This window comes from Toxorhynchites rutilus, chromosome 2 (assembly GCF_029784135.1).
Source record: "Toxorhynchites rutilus septentrionalis strain SRP chromosome 2, ASM2978413v1, whole genome shotgun sequence".
In the NCBI taxonomy this organism is placed as follows: Eukaryota; Metazoa; Arthropoda; class Insecta; order Diptera; family Culicidae; genus Toxorhynchites; species Toxorhynchites rutilus.
The window spans coordinates 310,703,441-310,728,502 of record NC_073745.1 but is presented as its reverse complement, the minus strand read 5'-3'; the positions used below and the strand labels follow the sequence as shown (position 1 = coordinate 310,728,502).

At 38.0% G+C, this 25,062-nt stretch overlaps 1 protein-coding gene across 11 annotated transcripts in view; it reads right to left on the bottom strand.

Annotated features, from left to right (window-relative positions):
- LOC129764515 (uncharacterized) overlaps window positions 1–25,062 on the bottom strand; it is a 312,433-nt gene that overhangs the window by 273,557 nt on the left and 13,814 nt on the right. For 10 of the 11 annotated variants that reach the window (XM_055763683.1, XM_055763673.1, XM_055763674.1 and 7 more), the window contains exon 2: window positions 23,218–23,431. The exons of the other annotated variant lie outside the window; for it this stretch is intronic. The gene's annotated coding sequence lies outside the window, so the exon portion shown is untranslated. The remainder of the gene's footprint in view (window positions 1–23,217; window positions 23,432–25,062) is intronic. 11 annotated transcript variants of the gene reach the window in all.

The following is a 25,062-nucleotide window of genomic DNA, read 5'->3' as shown; positions in this document are numbered from 1 at the left end:
CAGTACTATTTATCAGACATGAAGTTCTTCTGAATGTTGGGGATCATTACAATTCACAGAACCCGGTACTTTCGATGAACGAGGAATAAATATCCTGGGAAAATTGCAAAGTCCAAGTAGCTCTCCTCACTCAAGTAGCTCTCCCCGGGAGACACGATTGATCTAGGTTTACACATCTCTGTTGACCACTAATCGTGAATAAATAAATCAATATCTAAACTGCGGTGACTTCTTCAAAAATCGGTATCTCAATCATGAAACATGATACACGAACAGGTCTAAACGTGAAGCATTCATTCTTTGCACAATATGATAGTACAAAGTTGTTTGTTTTTAAACGGTTTTGTTTAGCTTGCCCTGTAATTTGTATGTTTGTATGTTTGTAACATGTTTGTCTGTAGCGCTTTACCACATTGATAGAAATTTGAACATCTTCCTGTTGACCGATTGATCTGAACTTTAGAACACACCTTTAGCTCTGCAGTCATTATAAAACTACGTATTCCCCATCAATATGGGTTTTTTCCCAAACTCTATCATTATGGGTATCAAATGAAAGGGCTTGACTAATAGAACACATTTATACCCTTAGAAAAATCCTCGGTCGAAAACTACTAAATACATTTGGTAATGCAAAATTAATAGAATGTACAAAATTTTGTACATATTGTCAACAAACCCGCATCCCTACCAGAGATTAGTATATTTTACTCGATAACATTAGTAAGCTTGGATATTGTCATATCTGAAAATTGGTGAGAAAAGCGCGTATTAACCATTTTCATTGTTCCCATAAGGCAATACGGAGGTATAATAAGGATATAATACTGCATTTTCGGCGTGAAAATGTAGCCGATATTGGGCTTCCGAATCATGGTTCTGCTTGACATATGTGTTTATTAGTACGGTCGAAAATGACTATAGATTGGTAGTATTTACCAAAAAATTCGTTATATTTACTAATTATTTCTCTCAGTGTACATGAGGAATGCAAATCGAAAATGGCCGCCACAACAAAATGACGGATTACATATTTTCTCAAATCCCAATCAATATTGGTATCAAGTGAAGGTATCAAATAAAGTAGATCACAGCTATTTATGGAAAATTCAAATCCAAAATGGCCGCTGTAACAAAATAGCCAATTACTTTTTTAACCGGTTGCATTCAACATGACCTGTTTGTATGTCTGAAGGGTTGTCCCATATTAATAAAAATTTGACCGGTTGACTTACTGATCTGAAACTTATTGATCTGAAATTTGGAACACACCTTTCTCTCTGCTGTCATTAACATGCTGTGTATTCCATTATCCAATTTGGCCGCCGGTAAAAAATGGCTGAATGGCTTTACTTGGAGAACACACTACATTAAGAGCAACATAAATTCAAAAAGGTGTATGTATTTTTTGTACTTCTCTCAATATCGGTATCGAATGAAATGATTTGACCAATAGAATGCAGTACATCATCAAAAAATGCCGAAGAAGATTAGGTAATAAATAAAAATAAATAAAATGAATGGTTTTATTGCACAGAAGTATACTAATCGTACAGATGATGTACTGAAAACTAGAAAATAAAAAAAGTAAAAAAAAACTTTTAAGGTTGAACGGTTTGATGTACTGAAAGCTAGAAAATAATTAGGCAAGTAGCAGTTAGTAGTTATCAAATCCCTTCCTTCATCAATCTAGGGCAATGATGAGACTAAAATAAAATCGTGGGGCACGTCGGATTTCCATTATCCATAGTTAGTTGTTTCATAATATGCCCCACGATTTTATTTTAGTCTCATAATTGCCCAAGATTTTATGGAAGAAGGGATGTGATAACTACTAACTGCCACTTGCCTAATTATTTCTAGCTTTTATTACATCAAACCGTTTAACTTTAAAAGTTTTTTTTGACGTAGGACTACGTCTAACCGGAAGATATAGGGGGTGAAATGGAAATCTAGGCACTGAACAAGTAGGAAAAAATGCAAGATTTGGAACGCTTATAACTCGAGCATTTCTCAATAGATCGCAAAGGTTTTTGCATCAATTGATAGGAAATATATCTACGCATCTATCATAACGAATAACATTTCATTTTTCTTGAGATAAATAATTGAATAATTGTGAAATATCAAGCATTGTCAAAATGCACTATGTGCCCATTTTTGATTGGTCCATTTTGTGCTCCTCAAATCGTACCGACCAAAACGGGCAACCAGAGCAGCAGCGAAATAGAATGAAGCACGATTGGAAAGGAAAAAGAAAAAAATTAACGAAACATTGGTCGCAGTCTCACACATGCGTAATTCTCGAGCCAGCCAGTCAGCTTAAAAATCCCCGCTCCGCTGCCGTAACGATCATTCTCATTCAAACTGTTCACCACATCGGTTCGCATCACAACAAATCAACAAACCAACCCAAGCAGCCATGTCTGGATATGGTAAAGGAGGAAAAGTGAAGGGAAAGGCAAAATCCCGCTCGAACCGTGTTGATCTGGAGTTCCCCGCAAGGGTAGCTAGGCCGAGCGCGTTAGTACCAGTAAACCAGTCCACCTAGCCGGCGTTATATAGTTTCGGCCGCCGAAGTGATCGAGTTAGCTGGCAAAGCTGCTCGCGACGATAAGAAAACCCGCATTCGGAACAGAACACATTCGGTTCGGTGGACATCAAGACAACAGGCAGTTGCAGCGAGTGGCGAGTGCCAAACGCAATCGCAAAACGGCATCAGGTAGCAGAAGAAAAAAGTCTGTTCTTTATACAAACTGCTTTGGTGGCAAATCCAGAACAAGGCGGCATCGAGGGCGTTCGAAATGGTTTTTTTTCAAAACCACGAGTACTAAGTTTTCTAAATTGGAACCATTCCATAAAACAAGGCACTTTTCAGGGCCATTAAACCTTCCTAAACAGAGTTTAGGAAATACAGTTCAATGCTTTCTAAAACATTATCCAAAATAATAATAAAACACAAATTGATTTTTTCATAATTTGTTTGCCAGGATCTGATGAGTATGTGAATTTGGCAGTTGTTCTGAGCTTATTGATTTTCACCAATTCTTAAATTGCTTCTAGATTGAAAGTACAGTAATTTACACTTATCTCGACATTTAGCTAATTGGACGGACCTGTAATGCGACATATTTAGTTGGACTTTTTTGTAAACATAGAGTTCGGGGTCCAAATTATGACCCCACATTGAAAGTCGACACTGTACCACTGTCATCACAAATGTTCAATTACAGGTTAAAATTACCTCCAATCCGACACTGAATGGTGGTAATGCGACGTGCCATTGAATGTAATTTACTGTAAAATATGTCACAAACTGGATGGGAAGAAATTTTACAACTGTGAAAGCTGTGGCGAGTGGCAAATGCAATAGCTAAACAGAAAGGTTTAGCCGAACAAGATGGGGATATCGAGTGATAACAAAACAATAAACTCTTTAGATTGAAGATAATTTTGTGATCCTAAAAAGGACCCTTTTTAGCCTGCATGTGAATCCAACGAGCGAACAAATCGTAATGAATGTATTAACGCTCATTCGTTCGTCTCGTTGGACTTGCTCTCTGGCTGAGTCTGCCGTTTTGGTTCTATCCTGTGAGTGTGTACCGCTAGAGTATAAAACACGCGGACCCCAAAAAAATATCCTATATTCTTTCAAACCGTAAACCCGTGTGGTTGTACGGCATCGGCATCGTGGACGTAACAAAGGAGGACAAGTTAAGGGAAAGGCAAAGTCTCACTCGAACCGTACAGGTCTCCAGTTCCTTGTTGGTCGCATTCACTGATTGCTCCGCAAGGGTAACTAGGCCGAACGGATTGGTGCCGGAGCACCAGTATACCTAACAGCGATTATGGAGTTTCGGCCGTCGGAGTGCTCGAGTTGGCTTGCAAAGCTGCTCACGACAATCAGAAAACCCGCATCAAGAACAGAGCAGCTTCGGTTCGGCGCTCATCAAGGCAACAATTAGTTTCAGTGAGTGGCAAAGTGTTTCTCCGGCACGTCGCATTAAATGTAATTTACTGAACAATATGTCACAAGCTGGATGGGAAGAAATTTTCCAACTGTGAAAGCTGTGGCGAGTGGCAAACGCAATAGCTAAACAGGAAGGTTTAACCGAACAAGATGGGAATATCGAGTGATAACAAAAACACAACACCAAAGGTTCTTTTCAGAACCATCAACATACTCATAAAGAGTAAACAGTAAACTAATCCATTTTTCAGGTAGATAGGTAGGTATTCACGTAGGAGAAGAAAATAAAACAATATATTTAAAATATATATTTAACAAAAGCTGTCCCCTTTGTATAGTCCTACGTCACTCCGGTTATGTCCCCGACATTACCCAACCGTCTTTTATTTTTTTTAATATTTACTCTTTATTCCCATTCTGTGATTGTATGATTGTTAGGGTAGAAGTTAAAAGTTGAAAGGTAAAAGGAATCAGTAAGTGAAGTTCACAAAAATATGTTGAAAAAACTGACGCAGATGTTTTACTTTTATTTCACTGTGCATAATCTCTACAACAGAAATCTATCAAATTTAACACCCTACAGTGCCGGGGATGACGCAACGAGATAACAATGTGGGGTGCACTCCGAAAATGCCAGGCGCCATGTCGGCCAAGTCATTGCCAAACGCAAACCCAAAAATTGACTCTAGGTGAAACTGCACGCGCCTGTGCAGTGTGATCACAAAATGCTGTAAAATGCAAATAGCATTTTTATTGTCTCCCGTAGCGAGAGAGAGATAATAACCGCTGCAATAACGAACGGCACAAACATCACATTTGACGTTCCTCCCCCCCGGGGGGAACGACGTTACAAATTATTCAGAAACTTGTGCGATACAAAATTCGGTCTGTGCGAAAATTGTTTGGTAAAGCTTAGCGTTGATGATTGATTTCTAGGGTATGCATTTGTGTTTGTGTGTGCGGAAAAAAATGTCACGATTTGATTGGGGGTGTGCTGAGATCCGACTGTGTTGAAGCGCGCATATTTATTATCGTGCTAAGCCGCGAATTAGTTATGCAAACTGCCCCTGAGCTCAGCAACAGCAGCCGTCAGATTCGAGCAATAAAAACCGATGCTAATGACTGGAAAATAGTTACTGCGGGGAAGAGTTATGAAACTGACGGAATGGTTCCCTCGAGAGATTCATTCTGTTTCATTTACCATGCATGACATATGCAGCCGAATGTTTTGGCGTCTGCGATTAATTTGCTTGCATTCCACTGTTTTTGTGGAATTGTTCTCCGCCTTATCGAAAACGAATAAATATTAAACTTGGCGGTAGTAAAGTTCGCCGTACGCAAACTCTTATCAAACAATAATGTATTTTTGGCACGATTTATTTCCCAAGAATCTGACAATCATTGTCGGATCTAAGCCCACAAAGGAAGGCTTCGTCCTCGAACTTAATTGCGTGCTCTGTGAACAATGTTGCCCCAGTTCTGCACAACATCTACAAATAATATATATATGGCATTCCGAGAAGCAACAGAAGAACGTCATATTTTTAACCAGTCAACTAGTGGACCCGTTTTTATTATTTCCCCGAAACAAGACTTGTTTGGGGCAGGTATACAAAAATAAAATGAAATATGTGTTTGCATACATTTGCATTTGCATTCTTAAACGAGCTCCCGAGGATTTTCTCCCCCCCAGAATCACATCAAAGAGCTCGTTAAATATTCCTAATTCCCCATACTTCTCGCGGGTGTAGCACAAGCTAGGTGGCTAGGTTGATTCATTCCGCAAACTCTCACGAACAATGATTTTTTTTTATCTATTCGACTGGAAAAAGCAAATCCGTGAGAATTATACAAATAGATTCGTGGCTTCTAATTTATTGCAAATTCTCACCGACATCTCAATAGCGATCCCCCTTCTATCGTTCGATCTCGACAAGTGCTTCCTCACGTAGCCACCGCGTGTCGACTTCGGACGGGAAGAATTAAATTTTCTCTATCCGACTATTCTGCGGCGAAGAGATATCCAGCCATGATGTTCTTTGTATCCTTTGTGGAACATCTCTTGTGGAAAGGATTTTATGCAGATGCAAACGAGCGTCACAGCGTCTAGCGAGAAAAAAACCCTGATGATTTGCATACTGCAGCAGTTGATGGTGGAATCTGCATAATTTCAGCGTAAGTAGACGGATAGCATTGGATCTTTTCTGGTTTGGGATCTGATGTTGATAAACATAGCGATTGACTGCATTTTCGGTTTGATTCAATCTGGGTTGCAATTCGCAACTTGTAGCCAAGTTGTTCTGTCAGTTGTTGAATCTCATCTTCACATCAAATAAGACGCATAGAAATGAATCGAGGATATACCGTAACGTCTTTGGCCAAAAAAGTTGATCTTATAAAGGGTGTGTCACATCAAATTGCATCACGGAAAAAACGCTGTAGAAATTCGCCCAGTAGACCGATCCTTTTGAAAATTTTAGACAGTAAAATAAAAACTATTAAACAACTTTTGGCATTTTCTTTTTATTCATACTTCGAGCCCAAGCCCGTATGCTCGCACCTTCCTCTTTACCCCGTCCATAAGGTTCTGTACAACGTCAGGTTGTAGTTTTTTTAAACAGAAATCCATTTTCTCTTGAAGTCCGCCTCCGATTTGACAACTTTTGGGTTCTTCTGGAGGGCCTGCTTCATAATCGCCCAATATTTCTCTATTGGGCGAAGCTCTGGCGCGTTGGGCGGTTTCATTTCCTTTGGCACGAAGGTGACCCTGTTGGCTTCGTACCACTCCAACACGTCCTTTGAATAGTGGCACTAAGCGAGATCCGGCCAGAAGATGGTCGGGCCCTCGTGCTGCTTCAATAGTGGTAGTAAGCGCTTATGTAGGCACTCCTTAAGGTAAACCTGCCCGTTTACCGTGCCGGTCATCAAGTAGGGGGCGCTCCGCTCCCTTTCCGCAGAGCAGATCGCTTGCCACATTATGTACTTTTTGGCAAACTTGGATAGTTTCTGCTTGCGAATCTCCTCCGGAACGCTGAATTCGTCCTCTGCGGAGAAGAACAACAGGTCCGGCAGCTGACGAAAGTCCGCTTTGACGTAGGTTTCGTCGTCCATTACCAGGCAATGCGGCTTCGTCAGCATTTCGGTGTACAGCTTCCGGGCTCGCGTCTTCCCCACCATGTTTTGCCTTTCGTCGCGGATAGGAGTCTTCTGAACCTTGTATGTACGCAGGCCCTCCCGCTGCTTGGTCCGCTGGATGAATGAACTTGACAAATTCAGCTTATTGGCGACATCCCGGACCGAACTTCTCGGATCACATCTAAACTGCTTAACTACGCGCTTGTGATCTTTTTCACTGACGGAGCATCCATTTTTGCCGTTCTTCACCTTCCGGTCGATGGTTAGGTTCACGAAGTATCGTTTTAGTACTCTGCTGACCGTGGATTGGACGATTCCCAGCATCTTACCGATGTCCCGATGTGACAACTCCGGATTCTCGAAATGAGTGCACAGGATTAATTCACGACGCTCTTTTTCGTTCGACGACATTTTTCCAAATTTACGAAAAATTGACAGTGAAGCATGGCCAACGTGATCTATACACTCTTATCTGATTATAAGCGAAAGCTGAAGATATAATTCCTAAAAATTAAATTTCTACAGCGTTTTTTCCGTGATGCAATTTGATGTGACACACCCTTTATTTCAGAAATTTAATGAAAAAGGATAGAACGATGCTCTGAATTTGCTCGAAACTAATAGTTTTTTTCCTTTTCGAAAAAAATAGACACGTATGAAAAAAATTGTTGACGAAATTTGAAAGAACAAATATCACTCTATATAATGTGTGATTTTCTAAGATATGTTATTTTTTGTATTTAAGTAAATTAAAATTGAAATCATGAGTTTTTGATTAAAAAAACATGAATAACTTTGAGTATGATTAAGATAGTGACAAGTTCTGCCTCGCAAAATGTTGGTATTGATAAGCTCTAAAAGTCGTACCAAGACAATTTTGATGTAGAATTTCAAGTATAAAAGTTAGAGTAAAATAACCGGTTTTTCCATGGTTACCATAATGCAACTTAGTTAAAATACAACTTTGTGGGGAATATTTACTCTTTAGACAAAAACTGTCTTCGACAAATTTGTTACATATGATAGAGCGCTCGTTTTCATGTTGCAAAAAATAGGGCGACCAAAATTTTCGATGATATAAAAAATCTAACTTTCTTTTCTCTATAGATAGAAAACAAAGATTTTTTCTATCTTTTAATATTAGGCTGTTAAAAAAGTTCTGCGGTATTTCCGCGAGGTGTCGTTATAAGCGCGTAGTTCTAGTTGTATTCATTGTATCGAGTCATACTATAGCTTGTTGGAAAGGTATTTTTGCGCGCTATAATATAGTCTTTGACAGTGTTTTGTTTGGTTAAGTCATTCGTGAGTTATAGTGTCGCAAATATGGAGCAAAATAAAGAGAAAATCCGACATATTTTACAGTACTACTATGACAAAGGCAAAAATGCATCTCAAGCTGCCAATAAAATTTGTGCAGTTTATGGACCCGATACAGTTTCCATTTCCACCGCACAACGAAGGTTTCAACGTTTTCGTTCTGGTGTAGAGGTCGTCGAAGATGCGCCACGCTCCGGAAGGCCTGTCGTCGGAAATTGCGACAAAATCGCTGAATTAGCCGAGAAAGACCGGCATAGTAGCAGCCGTAGCATCGGCCAAGAGCTGGGGATAAGTCATCAAACCGTTATTAACCATTTGAAGAAGCTTGGATTCACAAAGAAGCTCGATGTATGGGTGCCACACACGTTGACGCAAAAAAACATCTTTGACCGTATCGACGCATGTGAATCGCTGCTGAATCGCAACAAAATCGACCCGTTTCTGAAGCGGATGGTGACTGGCGATGAAAAGTGGGTCACTTACGACAACGTGAAGCGCAAACGGTCGTGGTCGAAGCCCGCTGAAGCGGCTCAGACGGCGGCCAAGCCCTCATTAACGGCCAGGAAGGTTCTGCTGTGTGTTTGGTGGGATTGTCAAGGAATAATCTATTATGAGCTGCTTCCCTATGGCCAAGTGCTCAATTCGGACCTGGACTGCCAACAACTGGACCGCTTGAAGGTAGCACTCATGAAGAAGAGGCCATCTTTGATAAACAGATGCCGCATTGTCTTCCATCAGGACAACGCCAGGCCACACACATCTTTGGTGACGCGCCAGAAGCTCCGGGAGCTCGGATGGGAGGTTCTTTTGCATCCGCCGTATAGTCCGGACCTTGCACCAAGTGACTACCACCTGTTTTTGTCCATGGTGAACGAGCTAGGTAGTCAGAAGTTAGCCACAAAAGAGGCCTGTGAAAATTGGCTATCCGAGTTTTTTGCCAATAAGGAAGCGAGCTTCTATAACAGGGGTATTATGAAGTTGGCATCTCGTTGAGAACAAGTCATCGAACAAAACGGCGCATATTTGACTTAAAACAGATGATTGTAACTAATTTTATGAACAAATGAAAATTCAAAAAAATACCGCAGGACTTTTTTGACAGCCTAATATAATCGATTTAGCGCTTTTTTCCTAGGCATGGTCACCCTACTATGAAAAAGCGGGTTTTTTCTATAACTTTTATATTCTAAATTCTACACGAAAATTGTCTTCATACGACATTTAGAGCTTATCAAGACCAACATTTTGCGGTGCAGAACCTGTCAATAGCTTCATCCTACTCAAAGTTATTGATAGTTTTTTACCATAAAACACATGATTTCAATTTCAATTTACTCAAAGCAAAAAAAAAACGTTTTTCTAATGGCCAGGCGCTTTATCGGCTATTTCAATAGATACAAAATAACTTTGTTCTACAAAGATGTCTCAAATAACTGGGACTACAACATTGTCGAGCTATGTTTACATCTATCTATAGAGATAAGAAAATTGTATTTTTTATTTCATCGACAATTTTATTATACTCTCTTATACATGATAACTTTGTCGAAGACAGTTTTTGTCTAGAGAATAACTTAAATAACTTAAATGCATCTCCTGGACCATTGTGCATTGTTTTGGAAGCTTTGGAGATGTAGTCTTGCTAGAGGATACTGAAAAAAATACTTGGATGCCCAGTGATTCAGGATTGCTCTAGACAGCGAACTGTCGACAGTACAAGTTAATGCTGAGTGTTAATTTGAGAATTATATCAAATTGGCTTCTTTTTGTTTTGCGAATCGCTCGCACCCTCAGTGAAAGCATTCATTTATCGGCCCTTGCCAGTGCTGTCAAAAGTTTGTACTAAAGTTTATTCCTTCTACAAATGAATTTCTATAAATAATCTATAATGTTTTTGCCGATAACAATTATTCATTCAACATAAAAAAATAAAAGGAAAGTGTTCAAGTCACGACCACAAATCTCAACAATTAAAAAGATTTAATTTAGGTAATACATCTTTCTCGAAAAACTGAGAACCACTTTATCGGTTTGCCATGAAAAGTCAATAAAATCTAATTCTCAAACTGAGGTTGCGTAAAAAATATTTTTGTATTTAACCGAGTTTACGTTTAAACATAGGAAAAAATAAGAAAAGAAAATTAGAAAGGGAGTATCAAAGATACGGTCGCATGGTTCACGTAGGCTTAAGAAATCATTACAAATACAAACGAATACAAACACTATGAAAATTTAAGCAATTTTGAGTACAAATATCTAATAGTACTGACAAGAGCCGAAAAATGAATGCATGCATTGAGAGGCACGAGCGATTCGCGAAGCAGTTACAGTTTTTCAGTATCTCTTAGCAAAACTACATCTCCAACACTCCCAACAAAAAAACTATTTTCTAATTAAATGAGCTTGAGCTTGGGTAGACTGTACAATTCGTAGTTGCTCTCCGTGATTGACCTGAACCAACCAAATTGCACAAAGAACACACAGAATGACGCTTGGGACTAGCAAATCATTAAAAACTATTTTCTAATTAAATGTTTCATAAATTATGCTATGCACTTTTCGGAGAACGGCAACAAAAAGTTGAAATCTAGCAACCGCCACAGAACAAATTTTGATCTTCAGTTTTTCATCGAAGAACCCATCTTCTGCCACAAAAAAAAAAACTTTCCCAAAAATGTGAAGATGTGAGGCTCGAAATGTGCTACGCTTTGACGCCACTTGTAACCCGGAAACAATGCACGAATTCACGAAAAACAAACGATCGATTGGAAAAAGTCATCAATTAACACAAACTCTCTTTCAGCAGAAAAAAAATATAAAAAGTCACAGGAGGGTTGTGTCCGAGACACGACCGCTTAGTTGACGTAGGATTCCCTTACGCTACCTGTCGATTTTGGCGATGTTTGAAGAATTACATCGTCAAACTCTGTGATAATGTTTTGGTGGCCCTGAAAAGGGCTGTTTTGTTTGGTTGTTGAATATTGTTTGTTCACTCCACCATTGTTTACCGAGTGATGATGACAGAAGGATGGTAAACAATCGTAGGATGGTGTGTATCAGATAAAAGACACCGAAGTGGAACGAGATATGATGAAAACCGCCCTCTGTGATCCTATACGAGATGCGTCCTGTGTTATGTATGGATAAAAAAAAAGAGAAAAAAAACTCACCAATGCAATATAAGATAATTACCAATACCGAACACAATGATCAATTTTTCTCATCAGTAAAAACATGTTACTTCAATACAGAGAAAATATATTTGAAATGGAAAAGGTAATTTTCTTCCATAATTTTTACTTTCTGAGTGTTTATTTAACCCAATATGAATTTTAATTGGACTAACAACACCTAATACTATATGTAGTGCATATGGGAAATCACGTTTTCTAATATTTCTTCGCTTTTCCAATTTTTCTCGCCGTATAAACTTTCCTTGGGTGAAAATGAACACAAAAAACAGACAGCTTAAACCAAACGACCCATTCTCGAGTTCTAGAAAATTGAAATAGGTCGTTTCATATAGCAAGTCATTTTTAACACAACTGCTACCATTAACAATTTTACACTTACACTTGTGCTAAATTTTTCACAATACACGATCGGTAATTGATATGAAATTTCACGAAGCAACCAACCATTAAACCATTAAAGTTCCAATTTTAAATTTTATTCGCTAGAATTAATCGTATCACTCACCTTACTTGCAATATAAAAATGCCCCCGACTTGCATATATTTGTAATGCCGATTTCCCCCGGGTACCTTGGATGTCTCTGTTAGGGAACACATTTCGGTGGGAGCTCCCCCTAATTTATGTATTTGCAATGTCGATTTCCCCCAGGCAGTTTTGTTTTGATGTCTCTGTCAGGGACCCGCCGCATGTGTCGTCAATTTCGACCAATCAGAAGTGGCTATTTCCCTTCGATTGACGCAAAAATTTCATCAATCAATAATGAAATGATTGAGCAATAAACACTTGAAATTGGACAATTTTCACGATGTGCTCGATTTTCGATTTTCAATTTTCAATTTGTACCCCAATATGTTCCCGAAAGACGTAATCCTACGTCAAAATCAGTTTGCTCATTATCATTTCAAATATATTACGCTCGGATAGAATACTATGAACGGTGAATAGCTACGACTATTTTAGCAGTGATATTTATGTATTTAAATTGTATTTTGTTGCCACTTTAGTTGCTCCTTTTGGTTGATGCAATTTGAGGAGCACAAATTGGACCCATCAAAACCTGGAATTGAGCGCGTTTAGATAATGTTTAACATAAAAATCAGTTTGCTCATTATCATTTCATATATTACATCAGAATTGTGTGCACCCGTGGCCGAGTGGTTAGCGTCTCACATTATCATGCCGGGTGTTCGGGTTCGATTCCCGTTCTGGCCGGGGGATTTTTTCGTCAAAGAAATTTCCTTCGACTTGCACTGTGATCACGCGTATTCTAGAGCTTGCCCCTCGGAATACATTCAAGGCGTGTTATTTGGCTTAGAAAATCTCAACTAAGTATTAATAAATGACGCTAGTTAATGCATACGTTCAGACTGCAAAAGTTCCACAGGGAACGTTAACGCCATTCAAGAAGAAGAATATTATATCAGAATGCGTCGAAATGTTTGAAATTACTCATTAGTGAAAGGTTTGGTGACCCTGAAAAGGGCTGTTGTTATATGAAGGCAACTGAAGATGGTTACTTCATGTTTCATTATTGCCAATGCAAGTAAAGTATCTTCTAGACACAGACTGCACCCACAGGCGACAGTATATTTGGTTTACCATCATCACCATTGATAACACATCAATTCAAAAATAACTCGTAAGCATTTTTGAAATCATACACAAACACTTTGCACCAAACAGTATGGAAACTGACGCGAATTACCTTTTCAGTTAATCTCAGTTAACCTCGAGTTTGAGAACAAAAATATAAAAAAAATCAAAATCGCAATGCAGTTTAACATTTCCCATTCATAACTTTCACTCCGAAGTGATTTCGTGTCGGGAAAAACTCTGTACACGCTGGCTGGAAAATAAAGGGTGTTTTTTTCAAATGAAATTTATTTCTAATATGTAGCCGTGGAACAAAGAGCACATGGGTTTCGGTTATTGAAACAACGTAATTTGACATTGCACCTGCACAACACAATCCTAGTGTCTCCTAAGTTAGCTGTAGTCATTCGTGCAATCATATTAAAAAGCGACGCGTTATAATTGTACAGTTACGGCATTTCTTTTTACTACTTACTTACATACATGTTTTGTGTTTAATTTCTTTTGTGATGATGAATAATGTGTACGAATAGAATCATTGTTTTATAAATAAGAAGATGTGCTTATTCCGTCTGGAAACCCATTATTATATTCACAATAACGAAAATGTCGTCAACTTTAATTCTAATTGAAAAAAAAAACTATGAGCGAGTAATGCCTGAGATATAAACGCAAGGTTGACGTAGGACTACCGATGGCTTACATATCATTTGAGTGATTTTATTAAATTATATTAACACTGAATGAAACAATTTCCGAATTTAATTACGAACAAATTCCAATTATGGTCAAAATTCATGCATTTTGACAGATTACGTTCTTCGTTGCAAGTCTGACGTATGCCATGATTCCTTGTTCATTTCATTCATTTATCGTGGACTTTCAAAACACGTGAACGGAAGAGTGGCTAAACGATCGATGTATTTTACATTTCCTTCCGAAATTATTGAATTTCCCATGTGTACGTACTTTCCGAACTGCAAATTTGCTTGATTTTCCCATTTTCACGCACGCAGTTTTGATCTCGACATGTAAGTTGAACGCATATTGTTCAATCGACGTTATCGACGCTATCGCAGCAAATTGTTATCAACATTTTGCCAAACGGAAAGGTATAACGGTAGAAGTTCAGTGAGCTGAAGACATGAAGGGATATATTCCAATGCCGTCTTAAATAACCGAGCCGAAGCGTTGTGTTCATACCGCTTTCGACGTCCGCGCACATTTCGGAGCGCAAAACTGCATACGAGTATAAAAATATCCGCACCTTTCATCTGTTTTACAATATCGATTCCCCCGATTTGAAATATGTGCTGGAAAAACACTTACCGGTCTGCAGAAATACATGCGGGTACAAAAGTATTCGCACCTTGCATCAATTTTGCAACGCAGATTTTTCCCAGACTGATTGGTTTTGAAATCTGTGTTAGGGAAACACACGATCGTGCGATCGTACATCAACCGCTATGCAATCATAAATGAGTGGATTTCCGAGCGGACTTCGTTCATACAGCCATTCAATGCCAAACCGATATAGTGGTTCTCAGATTTTCATCAAAAGTGTTCTCTATCGCAAAGCATTAGACCCGTATTTTTTTTATTTTGACATAGGACTATGTGTTTGATTCTAATATCGGGGGTCACTCTGCGAAAAATGTAACGATTCATTAAGAATTTTCAAACGCATATTACTCAAAATCATTATTGCGACATATGTAGTGCTGTATACCATTAGACAGGAAATTTATCCAGCAATGCTTGAAACACGGACAGAAAATATAGTAAAATACAGAAAATATTGTAGTGAACAGTTTTACGATTAAAAAGAGTATGTTTTTCGATTGCACTAACCACTTGCATTCCTCCCTGACGCAACGAGCAATCTTTTTGCCTTCATTCGGGCGTTAATTCACAATGTTAATCGATGCGTATTATGAGTTATTCTCCGTTTGCCGATAATAGGTATTTAAGAGTTGTTGCATGGTATGTTGTCCAAACTATTCATGATCGATTCACGTCTTTATCGTGTGAATCCTGCTACTAACAATTTTAAATTGCATAATATGCAATGTTGATCCAGGATATCATGATATCGAGCGTGTTGTTTGTAAATTTAAAAATGCAATTAATGAATTTAACTGGCTGCTGATTGAAAGATTCGAAAGGGTATACTCACGCATATCACGCATGATAGCTTGAGTAGTCGCGATCTTAATATTTGTATTCTTCCTTAGAAGCCCGCGTAACGTCCTCGAACGCACTTGCCCATTCTCTATTCTCTATCCTATACACAAGCATAACCTAACACCCAATGAGATCAGTTTATTACAGCAGCTACACGAACTTCCCAAGAGAGCACTAATGGCCATATGGTACTCACTATACATCACCTGGCTATAAAGTTATTACAATCCCCTAAAACAATGTTCCGGACAACGTGGCAACGAAGCAGAAATGCTATTTTTATCTATAACTAGCTGACAAATTTCGTCCCGCACAAAATTTATTGTTCGTTATCACATTCACGTTTTCTTACTAAGCGCACGTTCATGGGTCCAATCGCAGAACTGTTCATTGATTAATTTTTTAATCTACACATTAAAATTATTTTTTGCTATAAAATTGCTAGTACTTCAACCAAAACTCGTCATTATAATATCAGATTATTTTCAGACACAATTCTCGTTCAAGATTTTTCGACCACTTGCAAATAACATGTTTCTCCGTTACATGGAATGAATGTTTGACACAGAAAATAGTATGAAGACAGCCCTAAATCGGACAATTCCTTTCTCGAGTTTAGCTCTTATCAACACATTAGGCGATCCATTTTTATTTATATAGATAGAAGACGAAATAGTACTATACCATCATAGAAACATTTCTAAAACCTGACATGCCAAATTTGGTTCCGTTTGCTTGATTAGTTCTTGAATTATGTAGAAATGTATGCTTCATTTCTATCTATTCACCATAGAAACGTTTCGTGTCCCCTAAAACCTTCGCAAGCCAAATTTGGCTCCATTTGCTTGATTAGTTTTCGAGTTATGCAGAAATTTGTCTTTCATTTGTGTGGCAGCTCCCCCTTAGAGAGAGGGGTGGAGTGTCTAACCACCGTAAAAACATTTATCGCACCCTGAAACCTCCACATGCCAAATTTGGTTTCATTTGCTTGATTAATTCACGAGTAATGTAGAAATTTGTGTTTCATTTATATAACAGACCTCCAGCTCCAATAAATTCTGCATAAGGATAAGTTGTTCCTTTGACGAAAAAAAAAATTATTAAATTTTTTTACATCGATTTCAAAAAAGAGGCGAAAATAAGATTTTTATAGCGCTTCACAAAATCCACTGTAATTCTGCAAATATTGTAGTAAGTTCTTATATTTCCAGACAAATTTTCAGCCTAGTATATTCCCTAAATATCTGTGAACGTTTCATATTGATATGTTCAGCCATTTTCTCTAGCCGATTTTTCAAAGTTTGGAGTTAATTAGAGGAATTAGAGGAAGAACAGAATCCTACGCGACTCTCAGAACGAACGATTCGTAACCTTCATTTTAGGTACAAATATTGTAAGGAGTAATGATACTCACACATATACATACGCATTTGCACACATACACGCACTCTTCACCAACAAACTCATAAAGACGAAAGTTTCGAATCGTTCGTTCTGAGAGTCGCGTAAGTTTTTGTACTTCTGATACGATTTGCGAATAAATGCTCCTCTAATCTACTCCAAATTTCGAAAAATCGGCTAGAAAAAACGGCTAAACATATCAATATGAAACGTTCACAGATGTTTAGGGAATACATTAGGCTAAAAATTTGCCTGCAAACATTAGAACTTACTGCGATATTTGCAGAATTACAGTGGATTCAGTAAAGCACTATAAATACAGTTTTTGGCTCTTTTTTTAAATCGATGCAAAAAATTTAAATACAATTTTTTCCGTCGAAGTAAAAAATTAACCTTGTGCAAAATTTATTGAAGTTTCAAAATTGCTTTTCGATTTGCGATGCGATGGTTGTTTATTGAAAAATTCATCATCAAAGACAAAGGGGTAATTTGTCATTCAAACTGAAATATCTCTGTGTGGGAAGATCCTACAGGAACATGCTAGAAACAAAACCAAAGCTGGTTGATAAGGTTACAGTAAAACCTGTTTTGAGCGGTTTTTTGTGCGATTTTTTTTGCGATATACGAAAAGAAGCATATTTGACGAAGTTATCGTCCATTTAGTTTTTTTCGATGGTTTATATTCATTTAAGTGCGAAAAAAGCATATTGCGTCTCAATTATCCACTTCTGAAATCATTCCCCCCTCCCATCAAATGCATTTGTCATGACAATGTCATGCGAAAATGCGAAAACAAAATAGAAACTGAGAGAGGTTGGCGCTCATACGGTATGACTCATACGGTATGAGGCATGATGTCGACGCCAACCTCTCTCTGTTTCTATTCTGTTTTCGCATTTTCGCATGACATTGTCATGACAAATGGTTTGCTTGGTTATTTTCTTGGGGGAAACTTTTTGTATGCGGTCCCTATCTACCGCACAAAAAAAAGTTTTTATTTTTCAAAATATGTACCAAACACGGTTTTTTAAAGCTACTGGTGAAGTTTCGCACGATTTTTTTTATGCGGTCCCTATCCCCCGCACAAAAAAAGTTTGCCTGTAATTGGATTTGCTATTTAGATGGTTAGCAAAAAATGGTAACTCCAGTGCTAGTCCAGAAAATCTTTGAAAAAACTTAGAAAAATCGATTTTTCATTACTTCCCGATATTGTTGTTCACTACACCTACAAATATCACTATAAAAATATGTAGGGGAGAGAGGGGTAGTTTCGGACGGAGGCAGTTTCGGACAAGGCTTCTAAAAAAATAAGTGGTACAATTTTCAACCAAATCAAAAATATGAGTAAGTTGGCAGCCCTTCCTACAACAGCAGGCATATAGTTTTACAGCTAGGTCGTTTATTACTTACAAAAACAACACATTGCCCTTTTTCGTACACGTTAACAAACTTTTAAGCTTGAAGTTGTAAGTATTTCACCGATTCCTTTGTGAACGATTTAGAAATTTGAGTACACCACCTCAGTTGGTAACTAATATGAAATTATAAAAAGTGCATACCACGGGGGAACAAAGATGTTATATAATAGATAAAATTACGATTTATTTTCGGATGGTGGTGGGGCACATTCGGACATCGTTCATGGGACACATTCGGACACTATTTAATACCTTATATAATATGTGTTTGATCGTTATTTACTAACGAATATGAATTTAGTCTGATTCAAAAAGAAAACCGACAGAGCCCGCATCAATGAAGGTGAGATGAGACGAGCTATTGAACTAGTTTCGAATGGGACAATGTCTTTCAGACAAGCTGCTGATACCTGTGGAATTAAAAGAAGCCCCTTGGTCAGTCGTCTGGAAAATCATAAAAACGAAAAGTCACTAAAATCAGAAAGCTTCTCGTCCAAATACTCTTCTCAACAAGTTTTTACAAATGTGGAAGAAAATTTGTTAGAGAAATATTTGGTTAAAAGCTCCCACATGAATTATGGATTAACGTACCGGCAAGCAAGAACTTGGCCTTCAAGTATGCTAAGGTGATTGGAAGATGTCCCTCTAAATGGGATATACATCAACTTGCCGGAATGGAGTTTTCCCGTCATCCAACCAGCGGCTGGATGACGGGAAAACTGTTTCTCAATGTTCTGGAACATTTAAAAAATGTAGCGAAAAGCAGCGTAAGAGAAAAAATTTTGGTACTGCTCGACAATCACGAAAGCCATTGCACATTGGAAACAATTGAATATTGCCAAGAAAATGGCATAATTCTTGTATCCTTTCCACCTCATTACACACATCGCTTACAGCCGCTGGATGTTTCAGTTATGGGCCCTTTCAAGCAAATGCTTTCAGTTTCTCAGAACGATTGCCTACTGAACAATGCTGGAAAAACTATCTCAATACACAATACACGATTGCAGGTATAGTTGCACCGGCTTATAATGCTTCTTTCACTTCGAGTAATATTCTAGCTGGATTCAAAAGGACGGATTGCTATCTATTCTCAAAAAACGTTTTTTTCGGACAAGGATGTTGAATGCTCAGAAGTAACTAATCGTTCAAAAAACCTACCTACTGGACCGGAAGTAGCAACTGACTCATCGGGAAATATAACAATGCTGCAAAACATTGCGTCTACGCCACAGAATAATTTTATTTTGCCAACTTTGTCCCCGGAAAATGTCCAAAAGCTTCACCGCGAAAAACCACCACTCGAGGACGGAAGAAGAGGAAATCACGTATTTTGACAAACTCTCCATAGCAAGCAGATTCCGTTCTGATGAATATTGAAGAAAAGAATGCAGAACATGCTGGAAATAACAGGAAACACCACACCCTAGAGTCAACCATGAAAAAGAAATTTTCAAAAACTCGAAGAATCCATTTGTAATCGCATCAACGCACAAATATCTCTCTAACATGCTCATATGATACTTCGATGTCCGCATAAGAACCAGGATGAATTCAGGATTTTATTTGACCTTTATAAAAAAAATTAAAAATCAAGGAAAAAAAGTGTCCGAGTGTGCCCCCCTCTCCCATACATAAAATATCTCTCTAACACGCTCATATAATACTTCGATGTCCGCATAACAACCAGGATGAATGCAGGATTTTATTTGACGTTTATAAAAAATGTTAAAAATCAAGGAAAAAAAGTGTCCGAATGTGCCCCCCTCTCCCCTACATAAAATATCTCTCTAACATGCTCATATGATACTTCGATGTCCGCATAACAACCAGGATGAATTCAGGATTTTATTTGACCTTTATAAAAATATTAAAAATCAAGGAAAAAAAGTGTCCGAATGTGCCCCCCTCTCCCCTACATAAAATATCTCTCTAACATGCTCATATGATACTTCGATGTCCGCATAACAACCAGGATGAATGCAGGATTTTATTTGACGTTTATAAAAAATGTTAAAAATCAAGGAAAAAAAGTGTCCGAATGTGCCCCCCTCTCCCCTACATAAAATATCTCTCTAACACGCTCATATGATACTTCGATGTCCGCATAACAACCAGGATGAATTCAGGATTTTATTTGACGTTTATAAAAAATGTTAAAAATCAAGGAAAAAAAAGTATCCGAATGTGCCCCCCTCTCCTCTACATAAAATATCTCTCTTACACGCTCATATGATACTTCCATGTCCGCATAAGAACCAGGATGAATTCAGGATTTTATTTGACCTTTATAAAAATATTAAAAATCAAGGAAAAATAGTGTCCGAATGTGCCCCCCTCTCCCCTACATAAAATATCTCTCTAACATGCTCATATGATACTTCGATGTCCGCATAAGAACCAGGATGAATTCAGGATTTTATTTGACCTTTATAAAAATATTAAAAATCAAGGAAAAAAAGTGTCCGAATGTGCCCCCCTCTCCCCTACATAAAATATCTCTCTAACATGCTCATATGATACTTCGATGTCCGCATAACAACCAGGATGAATTCAGGATTTTATTTGACCTTTATAAAAATATTAAAAATCAAGGAAAAAAAGTGTCCGAATGTGCCCCCCTCTCCCCTACATAAAATATCTCTCTAACATGCTCATATGATACTTCGATGTCCGCATAAGAACCAGGATGAATTCAGGATTTTATTTGACCTTTATAAAAATATTAAAAATCAAGGAAAAAAAGTGTCCGAATGTGCCCCCCTCTCCCCTACATAAAATATCTCTCTAACATGCTCATATGATACTTCGATGTCCGCATAACAACCAGGATGAATTCAGGATTTTATTTGACCTTTATAAAAATATTAAAAATCAAGGAAAAAAAGTGTCCGAATGTGCCCCCCTCTCCCCTACATAAAATATCTCTCTAACATGCTCATATGATACTTCGATGTCCGCATAACAACCAGGATGAATGCAGGATTTTATTTGACGTTTATAAAAAATGTTAAAAATCAAGGAAAAAAAGTGTCCGAATGTGCCCCCCTCTCCCTACATAAAATATTCTAATACCTGAAAGTAGCTTCAAAATGATGTATACTAAAATTTCCGACTTTGCATTCTGTTCCTCTAATTTTTTTGTCGAGTGTATATGCTCTTTTTGGAACTTCCCTAAATATTAATTTCTTCTTAATTAATTTAGCAATCATAAATTCCTTTGATATGGTCGATTTTTTCAAGACATTCAGAACTCATAAACAGTGATAGTTTTTTTATTAATTCCAAACCAACGTTGTCTGGAATCATCCTAAGGGTGGGTTTAGACTAGGGATATATTCATGTGAAGAAATATGATGAGATTTATAGAAATCGCATCAACCGTTTACACTAGCGTGAACTTCTATAATGAATATATTCATATCTTCGGTGAATTTATTCACCTGAAGTAGAACTGCATCCAACTTTAGTGATTTCTCACCAGTGAGAAATTCACAAGCATTTACATATGCTGAATTTATTCAAGTTATATATACCTCGAATAAGTGTATCATATTTATTCTCACCCGTTTACACCTATTTTCACGTGAATAAATCCATCTATAGCTATAGATCTCCCTAATGTAAACCCGCCATAATGATAGATGTAACAAGAATTTAAGAAGAAATACTTACTTTTTAATTTCCATCGACACTTTGATTGATACACAAGAAAGAGATAATTAAGTGTTGCCATAAAACAACTGATAGCTCATGCGATCGTTTGACACAAATCTAGACCGCAGAATGTACATGGTTCAGTTTTGATTTAAAAACATTGAAGTCAACTAACGCTTATTATAATTGTCATATTCCACATACCAATAATTGAATAATTGTTATAGTCAGTTACAAATGTTTTGTTCCAATACTGTATACAAATGAGTCCGAAACCAAACTACAGTTGACTGTATGGGTTATTGAAGACGAACTAAATCCAACAAATGTAGTTCACGTGCGGAGCAGTCCTAAACGAATGATTTGGAAAAAAACAAATGCTTTGGAAAATCCGGACATAATAACACTGTGTCAATAAATCAATGTTGAACCGTCATTCCTGAACAACTGTTTATTTGCAAGATGTGTTCGGAGGGAAATGAGTGGATTGAAACGCCAATAAGAATCATTACCCATAATGACAAATCGCGTCAAACGTCCTGGACGGTCAACGTTAGTCAATACCTGGAGAAATGATCAAATGACCTTCATCACAGATTTTCAGAGATCTTTCCAAAAACAAGTTCGGAATATTGAAAAAAAGGAGATTGTTTCGAAAGCACATGCTTGTCTTTTATCTCGAATATTCTAGAGTGCTGTAGTATATTCATGCTTTCAGATTAAGTAATAATACCGAGAAACCAGGAAGTCTCCAGATTATATAACCAACTCAATTTATATATATGCAATAATGCACCCCGATAACGAAATACATGTGAATATTTGCAGTGAAATGTGGTTACCGGCACAGTTTACATTTGTTTGCACTTGAAACTCAGAAAATGGGTCGAGCTCACCTTGCATGATATCATTATCATCACACGGGTGACACTGGCTGTGCACAGCCCGGTTGGCTTCTCCTCGTGGTATCTTACTCAACCACCCTCGCTCTCACACAGGTGTGTATAGCTTCGCGTTTCGTTGCTCAGCAGATAAACCTATCTTCCCACAGTATCAATATTTATCTTTTTCGGCGTAACACCATTTTCTGGATTACCCGCATGGGAAGATGTTATTCAGGCTCGAATTGAAATGGCACATGTCAGTCGGTTTCTCTCTATCGTTTCTGTAGATCTACTTTTTTTTCTTGAAAGAAGAGAACTGTCGGTGGCTATGGTGGTAATACAGCAGGTACCAAGCCATCGTTACCCAATTTTACCGCAATGGTAATTTTTTACGATGCCTTCCCAAAAAAGATTTACATACTAGCGATATAATCAGATGGAGAATTTTCACAAAAATGCTCACCTTTCGCCGATTAATCTTTTCCGCACGACGATGGTAACGATAAAGATACACCGGTAGCTCCTGCTGTTTTCACAAAAGCACCTCTGCTCCAACAACTTCTACACTTTGGAAAATTATCACTTGAAACAAAACTTTACCAAGTTCACGCGTGGGCCAAATATTCCGTAATCGGGTGAGGGCTTGTTGTCACAGCAATTTTCTCCGTCCAAATCAGCTGGAAATAGAACGAGAAGAAGAAACAGATACGTTTAGTCTCGAGTCGCCCCTAAGCGTGTGCCCCCCGAGCAATTTACTGGTGTGTTCGAGATTTGTAAAATGTCAGGAACTTGATAAAAGTTAAATTAACTCTTCGAGCTTGGAGCAAGTATTCGCTGTGCAAAAACGGGTTTTTGGCTTCTCCGACTGTTTTCCCATCTCGGCAAAACTTTTGCCCCAGCCAGCATCATGGGAAAAAGCTAATTTGGATCAGAGGCACTCTCTGTCGTACCGCATCGAACACGACACAGACCGGAGCGATGTTCCTTCGCCAGGAAAACATTCGGGACAGTTTCGCTTGGCACATTAAAAATGCAGATGGGTCCCTGCTGTGTTTTTTTTCGTTGTTGTTGGTTGGTTGGTTGGCGGGGAAAAGCATCCGTTCGGAACGGTGTAAGTTATTCGCCTAACATTGGAAAAGCATCCTTCGTTGCAGGTTTCTGTGTCGATTTTCTCAGATCAGATGGTAAGCACAGGAAACATTTTCGCTTCGGGCCACGCCGTCAACCAATGGAACACGATGTGTCTGTATAGTGCTCGTTTGGTTCATTTCTGGATGGAATTGTGCTGTCCGTGTCTCCGTTCGAAGTTGAACTTATCTATGATTCACTATCTGAGCAAACGTAAACGGATGCTGGGGGTAACAAACAGTGTCATCGCTGAAGCGGTGTCATTTAGCATTCTCGAAATAGAACACACCAATTTTGCCACTTTTCATTGAGACGTTTTTTTAGCAGACAGAAGGAAATGCTTCATTCAAACGAGTGTCAGTTTCCAGTTTTCAACTTGATCTCGTGCGAATGCTCTGTTTGACAGGACATTGACCGTTCTCTGATAACAAACTGTCTGTGCTACGATAGACCCATGCCATTCGGAACGTATCGTAAATTATTCAATTCAGCGCATAGCGAAAAGGGAGTATCTATTGAATATGTTTTCGGAAAATCAGAGAAGCGATTGACGATTAACCTTCAAGAAGGCAAGTCAATTTCGGCAATTCTCGATCAATCGTACCGCTTAGTTTGGTAGATCGAATAACGGTTTCATAAGTTCGACAGTCGAAAATTCCTGAATGGTATGTGGAATATGAGTGCAGTTCGAACTTCAAACTTCAAAGGTTGATGGAAACGTCCGTGAATAACAATTTGCGCTTTGAAAAACATTTGGATATGGATTGTGAATTTAAAATTCATTAAAAAATAATTAGAAAATGGGAAGCAAATAGGAATTATTTTTATCAAAATACATTCGCACTGTTTTCATTGTTTTTTTCTTTGATGAATTGATATTTTGAATTGATAGATATTTATTGTAACAATGACAAAGAGTAGTGCGGGGCAAAAGTGCGCAGTGGTCTTTTTGAATAAAACGAGCATAAAAATTCAGCTACAGTGTATTCGTTTGACACAGTATTACACCAGCAGCTCACCCAATAAAGAAAATACATTTCATGAAAGAGGCAAAAAGTAATGAGGTAAGAAGAGTTTTGCGTTGTATTGATCTATTTTTTTCTATTTTGAAGATGACAATTTAATTACCCAAAATAACAAGAAATTTCGAAACTACATTGTCAAGAAAACCTTCATTCTA